We start from the raw sequence: 24,431 nt of genomic DNA on the forward strand, positions 1-24,431 counted from the left end.
TCCCCGAACTTAAAATAATAACATTTACATATAGTTTTATCAAAAGTTCAGGAACCATATTGAACAAATTAAACATTCATGGACCACATTAAAGATTTTCATATAATTTAGAGACTAGTTTGAACAATTATAAAAAATTTAGGGATCACGTTGAATAAATTAGAAATTGAGATACTACACAAGATATTGGGTCAAAGTTCATGGACCATTTATGTCATTTTTCTTCTAAAGACGCTCCACGTGCTCTAGCACTGCCTGAAAAAATATATTTAATTAACTAAGCACGAGGGTTTTGTCTCCCTTGGATTAGATCAGCTCTCAGCAGGAGCCATTGATGCTCCTCACCGTCTTTTTGGTTTTAGCTTCTTGCTTTGCTCTTGGCGAATCTTTGTTAAGAGATTTGATACTTTTTCTGATAGAATCAAAAGGTTATGATAGAATTGAAATCCTTAGAAAATTTGGAATTTACTTTGTTATTTTCACTGTAGTTTTACACGGAAATTTTTGGCATGTGAAGGTAGCTTTTTGTTTTTTCCTAGGCCAAAACATTTGCCGGTCGTTGGCGAGCCGAAACTCAAATCTAACAGTCACATTTACCTTTGCAGTAAACTAAAAGAACAAAACAAGAAAAGCTGAATATTCAGTTAACTCATTTTGTTAATAATAGTTGGGACTTTTGTGGTGTTAGATATAATACATAATTTAGGGTTTACTGTTCATAGGGTTTACTATTCATTTTTTACTGTTCACCTTTGCCCTGTATAAAGGGACTTGTAGTTCTCATTCAAGCAAGGTTAATACATAAATTCACATATCTCAACTTGGTATCAGAGCTATTATTACCTGAGGAGCGCCCATCGAGTCTGCCACACCGTGGCCGCCACGACACCAGCCGCATCGGCTGCGCCGCCTCGGTTCTCCGACAAGACCGAAGCTTTTCATGACTGCTCGACATACTTCCACTGCTCATTTCAGAAAATCGAGACCACCAGCAGACTCGCCGCCCTCAGACGACCCATGTCATGAAATTTCATCACCAACAGCCGCCTGACGCCGCTGCACGCACCGCCACGCGCCACCGCGCCTCAAACCCGGGTAGCCCATCGATGGTGGGAGGTGATTAGGACATCCTCCGTCGTGTTTCTCCAAAAACCAACACCAACCCACGACTCGTCGCCCTCAGTCGAGTCATCCAGTCAAGTTTCGCTGTATTCCTCCTCTGGACGCGCCCTCACACACTGCTCGACATTCTGCGCGTGAGATCCACGCACCTCCCCCAGCTGCACGCGCCTGCACGCATCAACGGCTCCAGAGTTGCTAATGTCACTTTGCCACGTCATCACCCACGTCAACCGACACGTCATCTGCCACGTCACCGCAACGTCGTCCGTTTGACCAGCATTGACCGGAGTTGACCTGCGTTGACCGTCCGTTGACCGGTTCAGACCAGACCAGTTCCGTCGCTTTTCCGGCCGGTTCAACCATTTCCTGACCGGTTTTCGGTGTTCTTTGACCGGTTCTTGAGGTATTCCGATGTCCTGAGTTCGTTTTTGGTGTTATTTTTCCCATATCTGCTCTCGGTATACTAGATTCTGCTGATTCTATTGTAGTAAAGTGCCTATCATGGATAGAATGGAAGTCTCAATGCCAATTCAGACTATTTTGAATAGTTATAATTATATTTTATGGTCTCAATAAATATCAAGTTTCTTGAAAGGACGCCGGCTTTGGCGTTATGTCACTAGAGAAATCAAGGTACCTACTAGAATTGCTGAAGAAACTGATGATAAATTTGTGGATCGTTTGGATGAATGGGATAGTAGAAATCATCAGATTCTCACATGGTTTCGAAACATTTCAATTCCATCTATACGACTCCAGTTTGGCCTTTTTAATACAGCAAAGGAAGCTTGGGATCTTCTTGATCGTCGTTATTCTAGTTCAGATGTTGCCCATCAGTATCGGTTGTTAGGGACTTTATATCACATGCGTCAGGAGCCAGGTCAGTCCATTAATGATTTTCTATCATCTATGCATGCTATTTGGGATCAATTGACCTTGTGTGAACCGCACTTGGAAGGGGATGGAAATATTCGCAGAGTTGCTGAACATCGTGATCGTATTCGTGTCATGCAATTTTTGATGGCTTTAAATGATGAGTTTGAACCCGTGAGAGCCTCCATTCTACATAGAGATCATTTTCCTTCTATTAAGACAGTTATATCAGATTTACTGAATGAGGAGACTCGGCTGGCTACCTTGAAAACGCAACGCTTTACTATGCTCATATCCACACCTATGGATGTAGTACTTGCCACTTCGAGTTCTTCCTCCAAGCGCCGCCCATTTTGCAAACACTGTCACCGACATGGTCATCTAGCATCAGATTGTTATCGGCTACGACCTATGCAACCCATGGGATCGATCACTCAACCTCGTAGCCATCGTCCCTCTGTTCGTCCATCTACCAATGCTGCCACCGTCGAAGCTTCTTCCCATGGATCGTCCCTTACACTAGTGTCCCTAGAGGATCTTCGCACCGTTCTCCAAGAATCTGGTACCTTTACTCCTCCTATTCCTAGCACTTCTGCTATGTCTATTGCTTCAGGTATTTCTGATTTTTGGCTTATTGATTTTGCTTGTTGCAATCACATTACATCCAACTTTGCCTTATTTCAGTCTAAGTCCTCCGCTTCACATGCACCTCATATTCTTACTGCCGATAATTCACATACGAGAGTTAGTCATATAGGAAACATTTCCACATCTACATTATCTTTAACTAACACCTTCCTAGTTCCTAAACTCTTACTCAACTTGATCTCTGTCGGCCAATTGTGTGAACTTGATCTTGATATTCACTTCTCTTCTCATAGTTGTCATGTGCAGGATCCTCGGACGGGACAAACACTTGGGACAGGCCGTAAAGTGGGGCGACTCTTTGAGCTTGTTTCCCTAAATATTTCAACCTCTTTTGTTGCTTGTGCTACCACAGTATCATCTGAAACTTGGCATTCTCGGTTAGGTCATACTTCCTCTTCTAGGTTAAGCTCTTTAATTTCAAGTGGTCATTTAGGTTCTATTGACACTACACATTTTCACTATCTATCCTGTAAGATGGGAAAACATCATGCTTTACTTTTTCAAACTAGTGATTCTGTATCTCATGCTCTTTTTTATCTCATTTACTCGAATATATGGGGACCATCTCCCACTCCCACCATGGGCTGCTCTTGCTATTTTGTTATTTTTGTGGATGACCATTCTCGGTATACCTGGCTTTATCTTATGAAAAATCGTTCTGAACTTTCTCGTATTTATCGTGATTTCGTTGCCATGGTTAAAACCCAATTTTCACAGGATATTAAGATTTTTCGTACTGATAATGCTATGGAATATAGAGATACAAAATTTCTTCAAATTCTTTCTCAAAACGGTACTATCATTCATCGCTCTTGCCTAGGCACCTCTCAACAAAATGGTAGAGCTGAACATAAGCATAGGCATATCTTAGATATTGTACGCACTTTGCTCATCTCTGCCTCTTGTCCTGAACGGTTTTGGGGGGAAGTTTGTCACACTGCTCTTTACATTATAAATCGTACTCCATCACCTATTATTGGTCACATCTCTCCTTACGAGCGTTTGTATGGTAGTGTCCCAAATTGTACTCTTTTACACGTCTTTGGTAGTGCCTGTTTTGTGCACCTTCATCCACATGAGCACACGAAATTAGAACACCATGCCCATGTATGCTGCTTCCTTGGATATGGCATTGAGCACAAATGGTATAGATGTTGGGATCCCACTTCTAACCATCTTTGTGTGTCCTGTCATGTGACTTTTTGGGAACACAAGATGTTCTCTTCTATTCATCCCTTCGACCCCTCTGCTCATGTTCCTTTCTTTACCAATCCTTCCGTGGACTTATTTCCAGAAGATACCACACTTCCGTCCACATCTGACTCTTCCATTCCAGATGTATCTTTCCCTCATCTTGAAGCAGGGCCTTTTGGTGACCCCACTTTGGCCACTTTTGACGTGTCTGCACCTTCCGCGATTCTTCACCACTGGTCATTCCTTCCTCCTTTGATCGTCGCCCCACCAAAGTAAGTCAACCTTCTATTCGGCTTCGAGATTACCATTGTTATTCTACGATAGCTTCCCTTTATGGACCTCGCACATATAAAAAAGCTAGTACTAACCCTCTTTGGCAGAAGGCAATGGCGGATGAGTTACGACTTTACACAAATCTCATACTTGGGATTTAGTTGATTTCTTCGGTAAGTCATGTTGTAAATGGGTGTACAAGATTAAGACAAGAGCAAATGGTACTATGGACCGCTATAAAGCTCGCCTCGTTGCAAAAGGCTTCACTTAGGAATATTGCATTGACTATGAAGAGACTTTTGCCCCCGTTGCATGTCTTACTTCTATTCGCAGTCTTCTTCTTGTCGCCGCATTGTTAAGCGTTGGTCTATATTTCACATGGATGTCAAAAATGCATTCCTAAATGGCGATCTCACAGAGGAAATTTATATGGTACCTCCTCCTGGCTACACTCATTCTTCCCATCAAGTGTATCGATTACGTCGTGCATTATATGGATTGAAACAATCTCCTCGTGCATGGTATTCCAAGTTTAGCTCCACAATGGCATCCATTGGCTTTGAATCTAGTCCCTACAACCATGCTCTTTTTGTTCGACATACTTCTCGTGGGTCTATTCTGCTGCTCCTATATGTGGACGATATGGTTGTTACTGGAGATGATCGTACCGGAATTTCAAAACTCCAGCATTATCTTAGTCAACAGTTCGAGATGAAGGATCTTGGGCAACTTAATTATTTTTTAGGCTTGGAAGTTACCTCAGACACTTCCGGTTATTATCTTTCGCAAGACAAATATGCCACTGATCTTCTTTCTCGAGCAGGACTCACGGACACCAAGGTCGTTACGATCCCTCTTGAGACCAATGCCAAATTTAATGCCAGTGATGGGACTCCTCTCCAAAACCCAACCCTTTCTATCGATAGCTAGAGGGCAGTCTTATATATCTCACTGTTACTCGCCCTGACATCACGTATGTTGTTCATATTGTCATTTAGTACATGACAGCGACTCGTACGACTCATTTTGCTGCAGTTCTTTGTATTCTTCGCTATGTCAAGGGTACGTTATTTCATGGCCTTCACTTTTCTGCTTATTCTACATTGGAGTTGACAGCCTATTCAAATGTTGACTGGGGTGGTGACCCTCAAGATCGTCACTCCACTATGGGTTACCATTTTTTCTTGGGCACCTCACTTATCTCCTAGCATAGCAAGAAACAATCCACTGTCGCTCGTTCTAGTACAGAAGATGAATATCGAGCTCTTGCTGATACCACATCGGAGTTATTATGGTTGCGATGGCTACTGGAAGATATGGGAGTCCGTCATCATAGCAGGACAATCCTTCATTGCGACAATCGCAGTGCTATCCAAATTGCACATAACGATGTTTTCCATGAACGTACCAAACACATTGAGATAGATTGTCACTTCATCCGCTACCATGTTCTTCGTGGCACTCTACGACTTGTTTTTACTTCATCCTTTGATTAGACTGCCGATATCTTCACCAAGACACATCCACCTGGGCACTTCCTGGATCTTCTCTCCAAACTCCAGTTGACTTGTTCAACTCACCTTGAGTTTGCGGGGGGATGTTAGATATAATACATAATTTAGGGTTTACTATTCATTTTTTACTGTTCACCTTTGCCCTATATAAAGGGACTTGTAGTTCTCATTCAAGCAAGGTTAATACATAAATTCACATATCTCAACTCGTGGTATGAAGTTGCCTTGAAAAATCTTGAAATGAAAGTAATTTTTTTAAAGCACGAGTTATTAAAAAAAAGTTCAACTTGACTTATTTCTAAAGATGCATGCAAATCGTCATGTCCTAGGGTAAAATTTCATGTGTAAGACGATGGCCTTGGTCCCTTGAGAGGTCATGCCTTAATTCAAATCATTTGGATGTAACACTTGACCATTCAATGATCCTCGTGATGATTCCAGATGAAAATTTTGATATGCTCAGTTGTCATAGTTTGAACGATTTTTGAAACATTTACGATGGCAGTGTGTCGAAATAAAAGTCTATCACAGCTGTTGACACCAAAATAATCTCGTCATTGGCAAAGCACGTGCCTAGCACGTGGATGAGAGTAGACACTTAAATGAAGCTCAAGTAGAGATGATCACATGCATAGCACATGAGTATCATCGCACATACGTTAGCCTGTTGACAAGTGTAAAAAGGTAGGCATGTGTTGTGGCATCCCAGACACGCCACTTACTAATGCGTTCTTAATCTTTTCACTTTTAGCACAAGCGGAAGACAAAACACAATCAAATTAAACATTTCTCGATCAGTGGACACATCCACAACAAAATACCACATCTTCATTTCCCACTTTTTATTTATATACAAAAGGTGATTTGGATGACATCCTCTTCAAGCATGATAGCAAACTTTCATCTGGGAGATCAAAATGGGGTCCTACTCCCCTAATGCAGCTACATCCACAACTCCAATTCTCTACTTGTCGCCACCACCTCCATCACTACTGACACTATCAGGATAAGGGGTCGGTGACATGTTCGAAGATCTGTAAAAAATGTGTCAACGATAAACAGTGAGCGAAAGCTCAGCCAAGTAAACTCTATTACGCCATACTAAACAGATAACGACATGCATCTCAATAGAGTCAAATAGATAGGCAAATAAACCGATTCACATCCAGCCATAGCATACATAATTCCCTTTTTCATTCTCACCCAGCCGCCAATATCAAGCAAAAGAACGTTGATCCAAGCACAGCCACTCACACGAGCACACATTGCATACGTTATGTGACCATAATCGACTTCATTCACCACTCCAAGACACATGACCGGTGCGCTCCCCGGCCACACTAGGAGGAAACATCCCGACTAGCAAGATCCGGTGCGCCCAGACCGGACTGCTGCGGTATACGCCGGATTACTCAACGGCCCGCGCAGGCTTCGCGGTCCCACTGGCCACGGCATCCCGTTCGTACTCCTGGGGCATCTAGGGCATGGCTTTTCCTAGGCATCGTGAACCACCGGTCCACGGCATCCCGCTTTCCCAATAGGCTCCTCGGGGCATCGTCGTCCGTAGACAGACGGCATCAATCATCTCTCGTCACATATTCACACGCACAAACGATCTACTTTGGCCCGTCCCATACCGAGCCTCACGGAGTCACAAATCCACACACACAAACGATCCTTCCATTTTTATTCGGCACATCTTTCTCATAGAATGATACCATGTCTCAACCAACAAATGAGGCACTTCATTATTGCCCACAAACTGTTCACAACCAAAATTTCAGATTCTGTGCTCTCAAAGATCACTCGATTTACATAAGCATTCGACATCGGATCAAGGCCAAATAAGCATCGTTGAAAAGCTAATTAAGCGTGGTTACTGTCTCCAGTAGACCAGAAATCAAATATCCATCGTTTTCCAATAGAAAATTCGAGATTTCTAACAATGGGTGAAATCGGGCAGTTTTGAGCACTTTGAGAAACCGAAACCAATAATATAGTAAATGACCTCGAAAAATTATGAAATTTAAGTATGTCGTATAAAAGAGCTTAATAACTATTTTTCATGAAGAACATAACGCCAAATTCCTTAGGTAAAGACCACGTTTAATAGCTCGAAAATGGCCCAAAATTAGTCCGTTGAAACAGGAAAACTGAGTCACGAAGAATGTTGGTTTCGCCAATCAAAATATTTTAAAATACTCTGAAATTTTTATATGTAGTAGAAAAGGGTTCGTTTAACCAATATTAAGAAGGAAGTGTGATCAAATTCGAAGTGGAAGATTTTATAAAAATTGGAGAAGGCACGAAGGTCCCAGATTTAGCGGTAAGAACAGTTCCGATTCGGTATGAATTCGGACCTTCGTATGACCCATTTGAACTCAGAAAAATCTGAAATTTAAGTATGTTATAAATCAAGATCTTCCGAACAACTTTTATGAGGATCACTTCGCAAGATTCTGACCACAAAAGGCGCTACAAAAATAGAAAACAGGGAACGTTCAGAAAAGTCAGATCTGGATTCCGTGACACAACTTCAAGAAACGTTTTTTTCCAGGTTCAGATCCGCCACTTCCCAGCCAAGAAAACATCAACCCAAGAGTTTAAAATAACATGCAACATCTTTCCCAACTTAATCTAGCTATCTAGATCCGCCACAAACCGTTCTAGGGGGTTTAGATACACAAAAACAGAAACTATACCACAGATCGTCCTCTCCTTTCGCCCTTCCAGCCACCTTAACGCCTCATCCAAGACCCAAACCGACATGCAACCATTAACGTGGTTAGTATAAGGTGATAGAGAGTACTTGCCGGTGAGAGGAAATGGCTGAGATGGCTGAGGCGAAGCTGCTGGTCCGAGGCGGAGACGAAACGGCCGGCTACCGCTGCTGGTCGTGGACAGAGTAGAGGGCGGCAGCTGCTGGTCGGTGGAGGGGCTGTCTTCCAGGCGGCCAGTGAGGGAAACAAGAGAGAGTGAGAGTGAGCTGGGCGAGAGGGAGAGTTGAGCGAGAGAGAGAGTGAGCTGAGGGGGTGAGTTGAGCGAGAGAAAGTGAGCTGGAAATGAGTGAGATGAGGGGGAAAAAGAGATTATCTGAAGTTTGTTCAGCTCCCTTGCGTGCATGGGCATGCAAGGGGGGCCTAGTGGCACCTCTCTCCTGCCAAGTGCAGGGGAAGAAAGAAGACAAAGAAGAGAAGACAAAGAAAGGAAGAGGAAGGGGCTGCGGCTGCGTGGGTTTCTCGGCGAAAAGAAAAAAAGAGGGAAAAGGGAAAGAAATGGAAGAAAAGAAGAAAAGAAAGAGAGAGGGGGGCAGCGGTGAGTAAGGGAAAAATAACGGCGACGAGTTTGCACGGAGTCGGGTCGTGCGAACGACGCGACGTCGGTTTAGTTGGCCCAACGATAACGATCTCTAGAATCCGAATTCACGATTCCAAAAACGATATCAGCGATGTTAAACTTCCAATTTTTTATTGCTCCTAATTCCCGTCGACGAGAGTCTTAATCCATTAGGGTCCGTTAATCTTTGGTCATGAAAATTCGGGATGCCACATGTGTTGGTCGATATAAATATGCTACATATCTGGTTGTCGAAATACGATGATGGACGGTCAGTAGCTGCCAATATATGTGTTGGTGAAGAATTATGAAAGGAACATTCAAGCGCCATTTTGGAATTTGGAATCAACAAGGCAGTTGGGATCACAAGCACCTGGTTATTGCTTGTAAACAGGGTCACGAGACAGTTACTGACGATCATGGGACAGATCACACATGGCAAAACCAACTATTTGAGAACGTGGGTACAAGGTCCATGAGGATCGGAGAGGCACGAATGTAATTGACAGAAGTTATTCGAGAAAGCACAACTATTGCCAATTATCCCGAGACCATTATAAATACTATCAATCGTCCATTGGAACAAATCAAACAAAATGTTATCTTTCAATTATATTTAATCTTTTCTGTACAGTACTTTCAATTTCTCTAATTGTAGCTTTCAGATACGCATCATCGATTAAATTCCGGTGTGATATCTTAGTATAGTCAGACCATGTCATTGATTAAATTACAGTAGAGTTTGTTTACATTTGTACCCACGGTACTTTCTGGACTTTGTCGTCGATTAAATTCTAGCACGGTTCAAGTTCACATAGTCTCAATCGAAGTGAAGTTGTTGATTTCATAGTTTGCCTGGATACCTTTTGTTCGGAATCGCCACGGAACCCAATCTCTTTCATTTAAAAACCAAAGAACGACTTCGATGAAAGATATTTCGTCGAGGGAACCAAATTCCGAAGAAACAACAGCTCAACTGTACAAGTATAAAGGAAATGACACGGTCATCAATGATCCAAAGAAAATGACACAATCCTCCTCCTACCTAAAGGCTGTTAGGGAAATCTTTATGGTGTTTTGAAGATGACAAAATAATCAAATGCTACTAACGTGATTAATGGTTAAGTAACCAGGTGAAAGATGCACAAGCCATTATGCAGATGATGTCTTGAAAAGAACGAGTTCTCTATCAATGGTGAACAAGACATTGGGCGTAGGGATGTCTACAAGTTGAGGTACTTAAGTAGAAGGTGAATAAGCCTTGAACGAGGAGTTTGGTAAAATTTGGAAGTACCATGGATAGGGGAACAAGCCTAGAACGATGAGTTTGGTAAAGTTTGGAAGTACCATGGATAAGGGAACAAGCCTAGAATGAGGAGTTCGGTAAAGTTTTTTTTTTTTTTTGGTCGAAGAGTTTTGTAAAGTTTAGAAGTACCATGGATAGGTAAACAGCGAGGTAGAGCCACGATTGCTAATATACTTAATAGAACCAGAAGTTAGAAACTGGAGTTGAATATCTTCAAACTTTATACTGGAAATGAAGAACTTCAAACTCAGAGAACTTCGCATATTTCCATCCCAATACAAGTTCCATATGTGGCACAAGTTCAGAATGTGACACAAGTTCAAAACGAGACATAAGTTAAGAACATAACACAAGTTCAAAACGAGACATAAGTTAAGAACATAACACAAGTTCAAAACGTGACATAAGTTCGGAATGTATATAACGGCTAGTGATGTGACTTGGATTTCTCACCTAGAAAGATTTTATCGACTCAATCTTAAATATTGTTTTGCGAACCAACTTTGAAATCCAAAACATCTTAATTGATTCGCAAATCAATCTCGAGATAAATTACTTTCTAAGTGAAGAAGCTCTACTTATGGAAACCAAGACTTTGGTTGTATGAGTGATCAGAATTAATGGAGATTTAGATTTTGTTACTCGACGGCTACTCGATCTTCTTAATACAAATCTGTCCAACAGGTAGATTGGAAGATGATCCTCTAGAGATTGGCCAATGATTAGATTGGAAGTGGAGTATAAAAGGAGACCAAAGTGTCAAGGAACAAAAAAGCAAGTGACAGAGTCCAAAATTTAGAATTCCAAAGTTTGAGTACACTTTGATCCTATATACTAGTGTTTCGTGGGTTACATTTTGTGATCTTAAGAAAAGTATCGAAAGAGTGATTGAGTGAGATAGTGAGACCTATCATACACTGAGTGTTCTCACTCATTTTTGTAATTTCTTGTTGGTCATTTAGTGAAATTCAGTCAGTAGGCTGTCAGTGTGGGAGAGTAGACATAGACTTCATTTAAGTTGAACCACTATAAGTTTTATGTATGGATTCTCTTATCCCTAAAACTCTTCCTACGTACTATTATATTATGTAGCACACCTGCTAAACTGCTTCTGAAGTTTGTTCAAAATCTAAACTTTGCATTCTTAGTTCAAACTCAGTTCATGACCTTTTCAATTCCGCTTTAAATTTGTCAAGACCAATAGAATCACCTATTCACCCCCTTTAGGCGATCCTTGCTTGTAACATCAAAGGCAACCTCACGCTAATTGACATAAACTTATCCTAGCATATATACAAATCTAAACAGATTAAGTATTCACTATGCATGTCTACAAAAATTTCAAAACAAAACACACTTTCCAAGACATAAACATATGTATTGTAGACCAAATATATTTTCAAATAGTTTTACATAATTTCTGAACATGATAATGTCGCGCCGCGCTTTTTGGGGGGTTTCGGGATTTGCGCGCTAAGGAGGTATTTCCGTGTAAGGGTCTCTCCCAGATCATACCTCACGTGACAGTGGAAGGTGATTTCTTATTTAATCTAGGTTTGTGATTTTGGAGTCGCCACTAGTCATTATTGGTAGGTAGACTAGAAACCTAATCGAAGTACGGGAGAAATACCACGATTCTACGAACTAGAGATTCTGAGTATGGGGACTTGGTTACGTTATTGATCCCGAATCGAGATCCCTAACGCCCTTTCGGTACCTAAGAATGATACGATGTCTAACGTGTTATGTGAATTTCCGAGGCTTACCAACTAATTCTATCCATTCTAATCACGGGAAAAACCAAACAAGTATTAAATGTACAATCAATGTCAATCAGATCAATCAATCCTAAATGGTCTCTAAAAATGAAAATCAATCAAAACATCTAAACCCTAATGAAGCTCTAGAAGCTTATTCATTTCATGATTTACATTTTTTAGGGTTTTAGGGTTTTTTAGAGGTTATAACCCATGAATTTGGGATTTTCTAAAAATGCCACTTGGACACTTCAAAAAATTCAAATCTCACTTTTTATGGTTGGCCACGATGTTTTTGGACCATTCTGTGAATTTTTAAAATTTTTAAATTTTTTGAATTTTTTGATTTTTTTGATTTTGTTTTTTTTTCGGAAATTTCATTAATCGAGATTTGATTTTTATGATTTTTTGAAAATTTTTATGAATTTTTCAATTTTTTATTGATTTTCTATTATTTTTTTTACATTTTTTATTTGATTTTCTGAATTTTTATGAATTTTCTGAAAATTTTTGAGTTTTTATGAATTTTCTAATTTTTTATGAATTTTCTGTTTTTCTGAATTTTTTTATTTTTTTATTTTCTAATTTTTTTTTATTTTTTTCTGATTTTTCAAATTTTTCTATGAAATTTTTTATTTTTCATTTTTTTTTTCCAATTTTTAGGATTTTTTTAGATTTTTTTTTGTTTTTATTTATTATTTTTTAAATTTCCCTCCGGAGTAGTGAACCGGACCGGCCTGGTTCATCCCGGTTCAGCTTGACAGAACCGGGCGTCGCCGGCGCCGGTCACCTTCTCCGGTGAACCCTGAGCCAAAACAGCGCCGTTTTTTTATCTTTTTTCATTTAGGCATTTTCTTGAACAGTTGGTGGGCATTATTTTGTATCCAATGCTTTCGATGTCACCGGTTCGGGCCCATCGCCGATGACCTTCCGGCGACTATTTCACCGTTCCGATTGCACCATGGTGATGTCCCTACATTCTATTTTTCATTTAGCCTACTCGGAACACCGACGGACGTTCACCGGCCGGCGAAAACCAAACCTAAAAATGCCAACTCAAAACTGACCTTTCCAACCTTTCTAACATTCACCCCTGTTCTGATCGCCCTAGCCGTTTTCTATCGATCAAATCACTACAAAACATCAAGTAAAGATCAAGGAAGACTAACTTGAATGGCCTAGGGCCACGATGACACTCCGGCGAGGGTTCCCGAACTCCGGCGAGACGGTTCAATGGACGATCGAGATGATTCATGCATATTTTCCGATCAAAATGCGATCAAATGACATAAAATGTGATTAGAAACAAGTCTTGAACATCCAGAATTACAAAATCACGATTAGAACAACATGAACAACAAGATTGAGTCAAATCATATTTTCTGAATTTTTTTGAAAAAACCGTGACGATGAACGATATTTACCTGCTTCGATTGAAGGCAAAATGGAGTTTCCGAGATATCCGGCGACCGTAGAATGGTTCCTTGTCACTTGAACTTCAAGTTGATGGCCTCGGTTTCACCGGGGAGCTTCTGAATCAGCCGGCCGAGTGTGATTTACAGGCCTCAATGATCAGCCTTGTTGCAGGTTCTCCGATGAGGAAACTCACCGGCGAGACCTATTTGCCGGCGCTTTCCTGATCAGAAAAGCGCCGATCACTAGGTCTCAGGGAGTCTTAACTCACTCTCTCACTAGTTTCAGGCTTTTCTCCTCTCTGGTTCTCTCTCTCTCCTCGGCCTTTCGTCGAATACCCTCCCTTCAATGTTCAGTTTTTTCTTTGTTTTTGTTGATCCATTTCCCGCCCAAATTTATTTAGAACCGACTTAGAATCGGTTATGATTGATTCTCTGGTGCCAGCTGGCCAAATTAATTTACACGTGCTAGATTAACCGGAGAAGATTCACGAAGTTGCGGGTTTGAGTTAGAATTTTCTGGGTTTGGCACGTTTTGGGCAGGTTGGGTGAAGAAGACGGACCGTCGGGTCGGGTCGGGTCGGGTTGGATTGGGTTGACCCGGTCGACCCGGTAGGCTCGGTTTTGATTAAAAACTCAAATTGAGCTCAATTTTGATCGATTTTTTCAAATTAAATCCCAAAATTGAATTCCCCATCATATTCCGAACCCAAATATGTGACTTTCCCCAATTTTTGTTATAATTGTGTCCAAGATTTTCACATGTTTGTATTCGGGTTGATAGGGTTTTATTCAATTTGATGTCCTAATGACCTGATTAGGCAAAATTGATGCCAAAATTGAATTACCCACATCTGATTAACTAAAAATGATAGCCTCGTGGTTCGACAATTTCATATTGGGCACGATTCCCAATTTGGGTTCAAAATTCTTATTTTTCAATTAAATTTTGGGGATTTTTTTATTTTTATGTCAAATTATGCAATTGGATTGACCATTATGTAATTCAAGGTCTCAGAATCATTTGTTGTGAAGACACTATGACTTAAAAATGACTAGAAAAAATTTAATTGCATTTTTGGTTCAATTCAAGTTTAGTTTTGCCCAATTTTGGGAAAAACATATACCCGATTAATATTTTTCAAAATTGATGATGTATTCATGAAATTGGATTTAAAATAAGACTAATGACTATTTTTATGGAATTTTTTGATTCCATTTACTATTTTTCTTGATTTTCTCACTTATTTTGACTAAAAGAAATTAAGGAAAAATGCAGAAAAATGATAAAAAATTATTTTTTGGTTTAGAAATAGGTTTCTAGGCTTGGCCAAGATTCCTAGTCCTAATTTTGATATTTTTGAAAATATGAAAAAAAATGAGCTAAAAATCAAGTGTCAACAGCTGCCCCTCTTTGGGATTGAGCTCGTTAGAGGTTAATCTCAAAGACAAGGTGACACCTAAATTTTTAGTCGACTCATTGAATAAGATAAGATGGCAATTTCACAACAACTGATTAGGGATCTTGCTTTTGAAATTCGTGATCTAATCCAAAGGTTCTCTTTTCAAAACATATTTTGAAAGGTTCTTAATGATTGAGGGAGAGAAACTTACCTGTTTGTGAGCGTCTCTTTGTTGCTTATCCAAAGCCATGAATTGATGGTGGTGATGATTATAATGGTTATTCAGATTTCGTGGTTTAAGGACGAACTCACGAACCATGAACGCCTGAGGCTCTTCGCCTGAGGATTTGGAGACATGCCAAGTGGTTTCTCACCCGTAGGATTTTGGAAATTGCCTAGGGGCTCCTCGCCTATAGGACTTGAATTTGCCTAGAGGCTCCTCGCCTGTAGGACTTGAATTTGCCTAGTGGTTCCTCACCAGTAGGACTTGAATTTGCCTAGGGGCTCCTCGCCTGTAGGACTTTGAATTTGCCTAGTGGTTCCTCGCTTGTAGGACTTTGAATTTGCCTAGGGGCTCCTCGCCCGTAGGACTTGAATTTGCTAGGACTGAAGAGGGCTCTCCTGACTTGAATTTGCTAGAAGACTTGAATTTTTGCCTCGCATGGGACTTTGAATTTGCCTAGGCTCATCGCGTAGGACTTTGAATTTGCTATTGCCATAGAACTTGAATTTGTTAGGCTGGTTAGATTTGCCTAGTGGTTCCTCACCAGTAAGACTTTGAATTTGTCTAGGAGCTCCTCGCATGTAGGACTTTGAATTTGCCTAGGGGCTCATCGCCTGTAGGACTTTGAATTTGCCTAGGGGCTCCTCGCCTGTAGGACTTGAATTTGCCTAGGGCTCCTCGTCTGTAGGACTTTGAATTTGCCTAGTGGTTCCTCACCAATAAGACTTTGAATTTGTCTAAGAGCTCCTCGCATGTAGGACTTTGAATTTGCCTAGGGGCTCATCGCCTGTAGGACTTTGAATTTGCCTAGGGGCTCCTTGCCTATAGGACTTGAATTTGTTTAGGGCCTTCGCCTAGGACTAGAATTTGCCTAGTGGTTCCTCACCAGGGACTTTGAATTGCCTAGAGCTCTCGCCTATAGGACTTTGAATTTGCCTAGGGGCTCCTCGCCCGAGGACTTTGAATTTGCCTGGGGCTCTGCCTGTAGGACTTTGGGAAGACTTCAAACAATGAATGCCTTGACCGTGAGTTATGTGATTTTGAGGTTTCACTGACCTTTGTATGATTTTTTAGTTGACCAAAAACTATTTTGAAAAAATAGTTTTGAAATTAATCAAAACTGTTTGAAGCGTGGTTTTTTCTTAGCTTACCACAAACTGTTTAAAAACCTGATTTTAAGTTGGCCAAAAACTTTTGAAACCTAGCTTGGAAACATGCATTCTTTGCATTAATGCATTTCAGACAATCAACTTTCCTTTTCGAGGAATTATTTGAACAAAATGCTTGCAATCTTTCAAGAAATGCTTGAAATGATCATTTGGAAGACCTTCATTAGAAAGGATTTGTTTTAATCTATGAACTTGGTCTTTTCTTCATCTAATTGAAAGGGGAATATCCCTCAATTTTATCTCTCTTAACCAATCCTTAGGTATTCGGAGATCTTTGCAATGTATACAATCCAATTGATCCGATAAGGTCTTTCAAAAGGTTGTAATGTTGGCTTGGTCAATGGCTACTCAAAGGATAGACATTCTGAGGCCAAGAAAAAGGATTTCGTCACAACTGACTCCGGGTCTACAAGTTAAGAACCTCGAGGACAAGACAAGATATTATTGCATACACTTCTTTGAGTGACGACTTCTTGTTATAAAGTCATGTTTCTACTCTCAACATCCCAATTTGAAAAGTCTTTGGGGAGAGGTTGTATTGTTGGTATTGGGTAGGCTCAAAAGGCTCATTTGTTTGAATTCAGGATTTTTATGAAATTGGTGATCTTCTTGGCATCACCACATTTTTCTTTTTTGCTTACTAAGGGTCTTTCCTTTACGATCATCAGAGTCCCCAAAACATTCATTAAAATTTCTTTTCCTTTGCTCATTCTCACTTGTTGTGATCTATAATCTCTCATGATCTTGACTTTGCTTTGTCATTACTTTTTTTTTTGTCATTTCGAATTCTCTTTTTGAACTCTCTTTTTTTCCTCATTTTTCTCGGGCATTTGGCCTTGCTTTTACCAGGCACACTGCTTTTTCATGCCCCAGACTCTTTTGCCTTTGACCTTTTTGAATTCTAAGGACTCTGTGTCATGCCCTTTTGTCTATTAAAGTGGATCATATACTCATGCTCCAATGTGAAGAGATGATCATCAATTTAGGGTTTTGAAATGAATATTCTGGCTCAATTGGGCTTTGTCAAAGGTAATGTGTTTGGGTATAGGAAATGAAATGCTCTTCTTCCTCTTGGGATGTCTTGAGCTTCCATATGACTTTATCTGAAGTTATCACAAAAAGATTGATGCAAGAGTATGCAATAAAATCTTTCTTGATCCTATTCTCCATAGCTGTCAATCACAAACTTCTTGATTTGCCCCAATGTAGGGTGGTTCTTAATAGGGTTGTTTTGGAAAAACATCTCCACTATTTTAGCTCAAATTTGGTTTGCAAGAGATAAGCATGTGTTTGGGATAGTGAAATGACTGCCTTTCGTCATTTCAATCCATGTAATCATTGCGAACATCCCTTATTCCCTTCGGATGAGTTTTTCTCACTCATTTCTCAATTTTGACTTCGAGTGTATAAAGGACGTGTGTGGATATGGCTTACCTTTCATCATTTGAAGGTCTTTCCATTTGATTTGATCCAACTTTCTCTTTGAAATTTTTCAAAGCCTTTTGTCAAATTATCCCTTTTAGGGAATTTTGATGCTTAGTGCATTTTCAAAGAAAGCGTGTTTCAAAACATTTCTGAGGTATTTTCCTTTTCAAAACAATCTGTTTTGTTTTGTTCAATTTAGTATCATTCTGCTTGGGGAAGAAAAAGTTCGATTTTTCTCTCAGAAAGGCAACTTCTTTAGCACATACCCTTACGATTTAGAGATACCTGTCTTATCAACTTACCAAGATCCCTCTTGTTTGCATGTTTTTGCTTTAGTTCCACTGGGGATTCTTCTTTTGTTGCTCCCTTTTCTTTGTTTCCCTAGGGATGATAAAAAGGAAAGCACATTAGAGGATATCAATGGAAAATAGAATTGGAAGTGATACTTTTCTCTACTATTTGATAACTCCATTGGGAATTCTGAAATCATTAACTAATTCGGATTCTTTTTGCTTTCTTCTGCAAAACAGATAAAAATGTTCATGAAATGCATGGTATGCATGATACGCATGATATGCACATGTTCTAAAGTGACCCGAATCTTTTCTTGAATATTCGTCTTCATTTCATGGGTAGAAAATCTTGACATCATCTGCATTTACAAGATAGGCCAGTTCTGTTCCTGCCATATCTACAAGAATCAATGCTCCTCTAGGAAGAACGTTCTTGACAATGTATGGACCCTCATAATTTGGAGTGAATTTGCCACGAGGATATGAATTGTTGAATATGACTTTCTTCACTACTAAATTCTCTGTTTTGAAATTTCTCGATTTCACCTTTCGATTAAAGGATTTAGCCACTCGTCTTTGATAGGCTTGTCCATGGCATATAGCTCTTAGTCTCTTTTCATCGATCATATTGAGTTGTTCATATCTTTGTTGAATCCACTCAGCTTCTGAAAACTTCAATTGGGATAGTATCTTTAATGAAGGAATTTCTACTTCAACAGGTAGCACTGCTTCCATTCCGTAAACTAGTGAAAATGGGGTTGCTCCAGTTGATGTTCGAATTGAAGTTCGGTATGCCATTAGAGCATACGGCAACCTTTCGTGCCAATCACGATAATTTTCGACTGTCTTGGCCAGTATCTTCTTGATATTCTTATTTGCTGCTTCAACTGCTCCATTCATTTGTAGACGATATGGAGATGAGTTCAGAAGTCGGATGTGGAAGTATTCGAGTAAATCATCTATGATCTTGTTATTTAGATTTAAGCCATTGTCCGTAATTATTGCTTCTGGAACTCCATACCTGGCAATGATGTCCCGCCTGATGAATTTTGCAACATTCTTGGCAGTAACATTCGTATAGGAGTTTGCTTCAATACATTTAGTGAAATAGTCAATAGCGACCAGGATAAACCGATGCCCATTTGAAGCCTTGGGGTTGATCGGACCAATCATATCGATGCCCCACATTGAAAATGGCCATGGCTCAGACATTTGATGTAGCTCATTTGGCGGTGCATTAATTTTGTCTCCATAAACTTGACATTGATGGCAACATCTCACGTGTTGGATGCAATCTGATTCTATTGTCATCCAATAATATCACAATCTCATAATCTTTCGGGCCAGAAGATGTCCATTCATGTGCGATCCACGTTCACCCTCATGAATTTCTTTCATGATCTGTTCTGCTTCTGTAGCATCCACACATCTTAACAGGGTTGAATCAAATGATTTCTTGTAGAGGGTTTGACCACTGAGGAAGAATTTGTTGGCTATCTTCCTTATAAATTTCCTGTCACCTGGTTGGCTTTCTTCAGGAAATTCTCCTCATTGAAGATATCTTTTGATGTCATGATACCATGGTTCGTTGTCGAACTCTACTTGCATCATCATGCAATGAGCTGGTTGTTCAAGAATATTGATTCTCGATGGTTTTATATCCATACCATCTTCAGCTTGTAGTAAGGATGACAAAGTTGCCAGAGCATCTGCAAAATGATTCTGAGTTCTTGGGAGATAATCGAATGTTACTTCTTCGAAACTTTCTATCATCTCTTCTAAGTATCTGTGATAAGGAATTAGCTTGGCATCTCGAGTTTGCCATTCGCCAGTTGTTTGCAATATGATGAGCATAGAATCTCCATATACTTGCAATATTTTTACCTTCATTGAAAGGGCTAATTGTAAGCCGAGAATGCATGCTTCATATTCAGCGACGTTATTGGTGCATGGAAATACTAATTTCGCAGATACCGGATAGTGTTGGCCTTCTGGGGAGATCAGTACTACCCCAGTTCTTGATCCAGATAAGTTAGTTGCACCATCAAAATACATGGTCCATTTATCGTCGACCAGTGTTAATATATGATCATCAAGTTGTTCTTCAGGACTAGCAATATTCTGCGAATTTTCTGCCAACATGTCTGCTATTGCTCATCCTTTGACTAACTTTTGGGATGAACTTCTGATGTCAAATTCAGATAACAAGATCTGCCACTTTGCTAATTTCCAGACCAAGGAGGATTTCTCAAGAAGGTACTTGATCGGATCATTCTCGGTTACTAGCAAAATTTGGTGATGAAGGGTGTACTATCTTAATCTGTGTAATACCCAAATCAATGCAATGCATGTCTTCTCAACTGCCAGGTAATTCATTTATGATGTTGTGAACTTCTTGCTCAAGTAATAAATGGCTTATTCTTTACCATCATTTGGTCTTCTTTGTACGAGCACCGCTCCTAACGATTCATAGTGAATCGTCAAATATAAGATGAGCGGAACTCCTAGGATCGGTGGTACCAACACTGGTGGGCATACCAAATATTCTTTGATCTTGTCAAAGGCTTGTTGACATTCTGCATCCCACTTTACTTTGGCATTTTTCTTCAACAGTTTGAAGAATGGTTTAGCAGTCTCAGAAAGCCGATAGATGAAACGGGCAATGTAGTTTAATCGCCCCAACAAGCTTCTCACTTCTTTTACCGTAGAAGGAGTCTTTAAGTCGTATATTGCCTTGATCTTGGAAGGATCTATTTCGATTCCTCTGTTACTGACCATAAATCCTAGCAGTTTGCCAGATTTTGCCCCAAATACACATTTGTTGGGGTTCAATCGCAACTTATACTTTCTAAGTCTTTCGAACAATTTGCGAAGCACCTCAACACAATCTTCTTCTTGTTTGGATTTTTCAATCATGTCATCCACATATACCTCGATTTCTTTGTGCATCATGTCATGGAACAAAGTTACCATTGCCCTTTAATATGTGGCACCAGCATTTTTCAAACTGAAAGGCATTACCTTATAACAAAATGTGCCCCATGGTGTTATGAAGGACGTTTTCGCCTTATCCTCTTTCTTCATGAGGATTTGATTATATCCTGAGAAACCATCCATGAATGAAAATGTTTCGAACCCAGCAATGCTATCCACTAATACATCGATATGTGGAAGCGGGAAATCATCCTTAGGGCTTGCTTTATTTAGGTCGCGATAATCAACGCACACCCGTACTCGACCATCTTTCTTCATTACGGGTACTATGTTGGCAACCCATTCTGGATATGGTACTACTTCAATGAAACCGACTTTGAGCAATTTCATCACTTCTTTTTCTATTTTCTTCGCCAATTCCGGCTTTGTTCGCCTCAGTTTTTGCTTCTTTGGTGGAATACTTGGATCAATTGGCTAAGCATGCTCAACTATGCTTGGATCAAGGCCTGGCATGTCAGCATAAGACCATGCGAATATATCTTGATATTCCTTGAGTAAATCTGTGATCCTTTCTGCCTCTGTTGAGGGAAGACTTTCTTCAATCTTAACCTCTTTGGGATTCTCTTTATCGCCCAGATTAACAGTGATCGTTTTCTCTAACGTGAGTGGCTTTGATTCTTCATGACGGATCCATTCCCTTCTGATCCATTTCTCATCCTCATTATCCACTTCAATATCGCAAGTAATCTCCTCAGAAAGATTTGGGTCACATATGAACCTATTATGGATATGTGAATGCTCATGCCTGACATGTAACAAACATGATTAGTAATTTCATACAAAGTAAGTAACGCACATGATCTTATGAAAACCCTTTTGAAAATTCATTTTGAAATTTATTTTGAAAGAACATAAAGACAGAGCTAGTCCTCATATCATCAGACTTTCTTGCTCTTAAAATCATTTTCGCAATGAGAAGCGGTATAGAAACCCAAAGCCTCAAGCCTCACGAATGAGGATAATGTTCATCATAGGTTTGGTTTTGTTTCTACATGTCCTTAGCAAAACATTTGATCACTTTTATTGAATTGAAAAATGCGATTACATCTACACCAAAAGGAATGTAAATTGCAACTAAACTGAAATTGCAAATGAAATCACAAGAAATTTGAAATGGCAATCAACAAAATGCAATGAAGAAACTAGTAACAAAGGTTCAAGAGAATCTTCCTACTCCAGTGCGTAGGTATTTTCTGCCTCAGTTATGATAACGTTGATGGTATTCTCCTCAAATAATCTTGGCAGAACAGATTTTTCCTCTGCATGTAAGTCTTCTTCTTGAAGTAGCTTGGAAGGTCCGGGAAAAGTTTCCTTGATGTGAATATGATGATAGGGAAGTTCTTTAGCTTTACCCTTCCATATGGATGGATTAATGAGGCGATCACCTTGGCCTTTACAACCTCCATGGTTCTTTCGACCTCTGCCTTGGCCTCCAAGGTGATCCTTAGAATTATCTAGAATATAACATACCCTGTGCTTCATTCTTGTAGCGAGAGGAGTAATAGGTTCCTTGATTCCTTGGGATTTCGATCCAAGACCATTACCGGGAGTAAATCCATACTGGCATAACACCCTTCCAGACATAATGGATGATGTTGAGAACTCCGGGGATTTTATGATGCAACCGGCAGGAAATTGCACCATTGAGATCATTTCGAAGGAATGATAACTTGGTTCTTCTTTTATTTCGGGCTCAATATACGGTATTGCACTCTCTTTGTAGGTGGCGAAATCCATTTCCCCGTGTACGGTGATCATCTTGCCATTAATGACGAACCTGACCTTATGATGGAGACTTGAAGGAATGGCACCGGTCATATGAATCCAAGGTCTTCCGAGTAATAAGTTGAAAGTCCTCGGAATATCCACTACTTGGAAGTCAATTAGAAAAGGCACAGGGCCTATGTTTACCTCGAGCTCGATATCGCCAATAACGTCATTCTTCATTCCATCAAATGAGCGCACAGTTACCTTAGAAGGTTTGATGAGCTTTTCGCTAATCCCCAAGCGATGCAATGTGCTTAGTGGACACAAATTAAGTGCAGAACCATTATTGATCAGCACCCGTGATACCTCCTTGCCTCGGCATTTGACGGCAATATACAGGGCTTTATTATGGGAACACCCGTCAATTGGAAAATCTTCATCGGAGAAGGCAATTTGGTCTTTCAGAAGAATAGTACCAACAAAGTCTTCCAATTGTACTTCATTAATTGTCTCCGGGATGTGCACTTCATTGAGAAGCTTTATAAGTACCATTTTATGGCTTTCTGAAGTCTTGAAGAGATCCAACAGATAAATCTGTGCCGGCATCTTTCTTAGCTGTTCAATTACCTCAAATTCGCTCGTCTTCATGACCAAGAGCAACTGTTTGACATCTTCTTCGGTTACTTCTTTCTTTTCGTGTTCACTTTCTTTCGGGACATTGCATCTCCCTAATCGGGTTATGGCATCGACTTCTTTGGGAGAGTAATCCCAAGGTACACACTTAGTGTCAAACTTTTCTTTTGGAGGGAGAGTGATAATCACAGACTGTGTTTCTTCTTCTTCGATCCTTAACTGATCAATGGGAAGTTGGATAGTGATTGGTTCGACAGGGCCTTCCTCCTCCTTATATTTATCTACCTCATCAAGCTTGATTAGAAATGATGTAATCATGGATACCATGCTTCTATTGGCTTCGTCAGCATCCATTCCACCCCAGCCATTAGGTGTGATTGTTTCATTCTTGAATGCCTATGAAGGAGGTGTATATTTGACACGATAATTATACCGGCCACTATCTTGTCCCAGAAAATCAATAATTTCCCCTTGTTTTCGTGCTTTTCGAACAAATCGCCTATCACCTCGGCGAGTCTTTTTCTTCTTTTTCTCTTCCCGATCTTCATTCTCCTCGAGATTCAATTGGCTGATTGGGACCTCATCCATGCCACCCCATCCGTCCGGTACAATGTCTTCATTTTTTAACGCCCATGGTGGCGGTGTATATTTGACACGGTAATTATATTTACCGCTGTCTTGACCGAGTAAGTCTACAGTTTCGCCTTCAACAGATGACTTCTGGGCGAAACGCCTTTCACCCTGATAGACTTTTTCTTTCTCCTTTTCATCCTGATCTGTTTCATCTTGAAGCATTTCTTTCTTGGGTAGAGCCTTCTCCTCAGGACTGGTTTCATCATCCATACCACCCCAGCTATCAGGCACGATTACTTCATTTTTGAATGCCCATGGCGGTGTGGTATATTTCACTTGGAAGTTATATTTTCCGGAGTCTTCTCCCAAGTTGTCTACAATCTCGCCTTTTAGGAGTGCTTCTTGACGAAAGCGAGCATCCCCTAATCGAGAAGCTTTAATCCTGACTTCATATTCATCTTCATTGTCAAACTCGATCACTGTTTCTTCATCCTTGATTATGTTTACTGTATTGTGCTCAGGAAGAGGATTCTGATGTACATTTGACTCGGGCTTTTGGAAATTCAATATCTTCTT

This window comes from Syzygium oleosum, unplaced genomic scaffold (genome assembly GCF_021117445.2).
Source record: "Syzygium oleosum isolate NSW1041296 unplaced genomic scaffold, Sole_v2.1 Sole_v2.22, whole genome shotgun sequence".
Taxonomy (NCBI): domain Eukaryota; kingdom Viridiplantae; phylum Streptophyta; class Magnoliopsida; order Myrtales; family Myrtaceae; genus Syzygium; species Syzygium oleosum.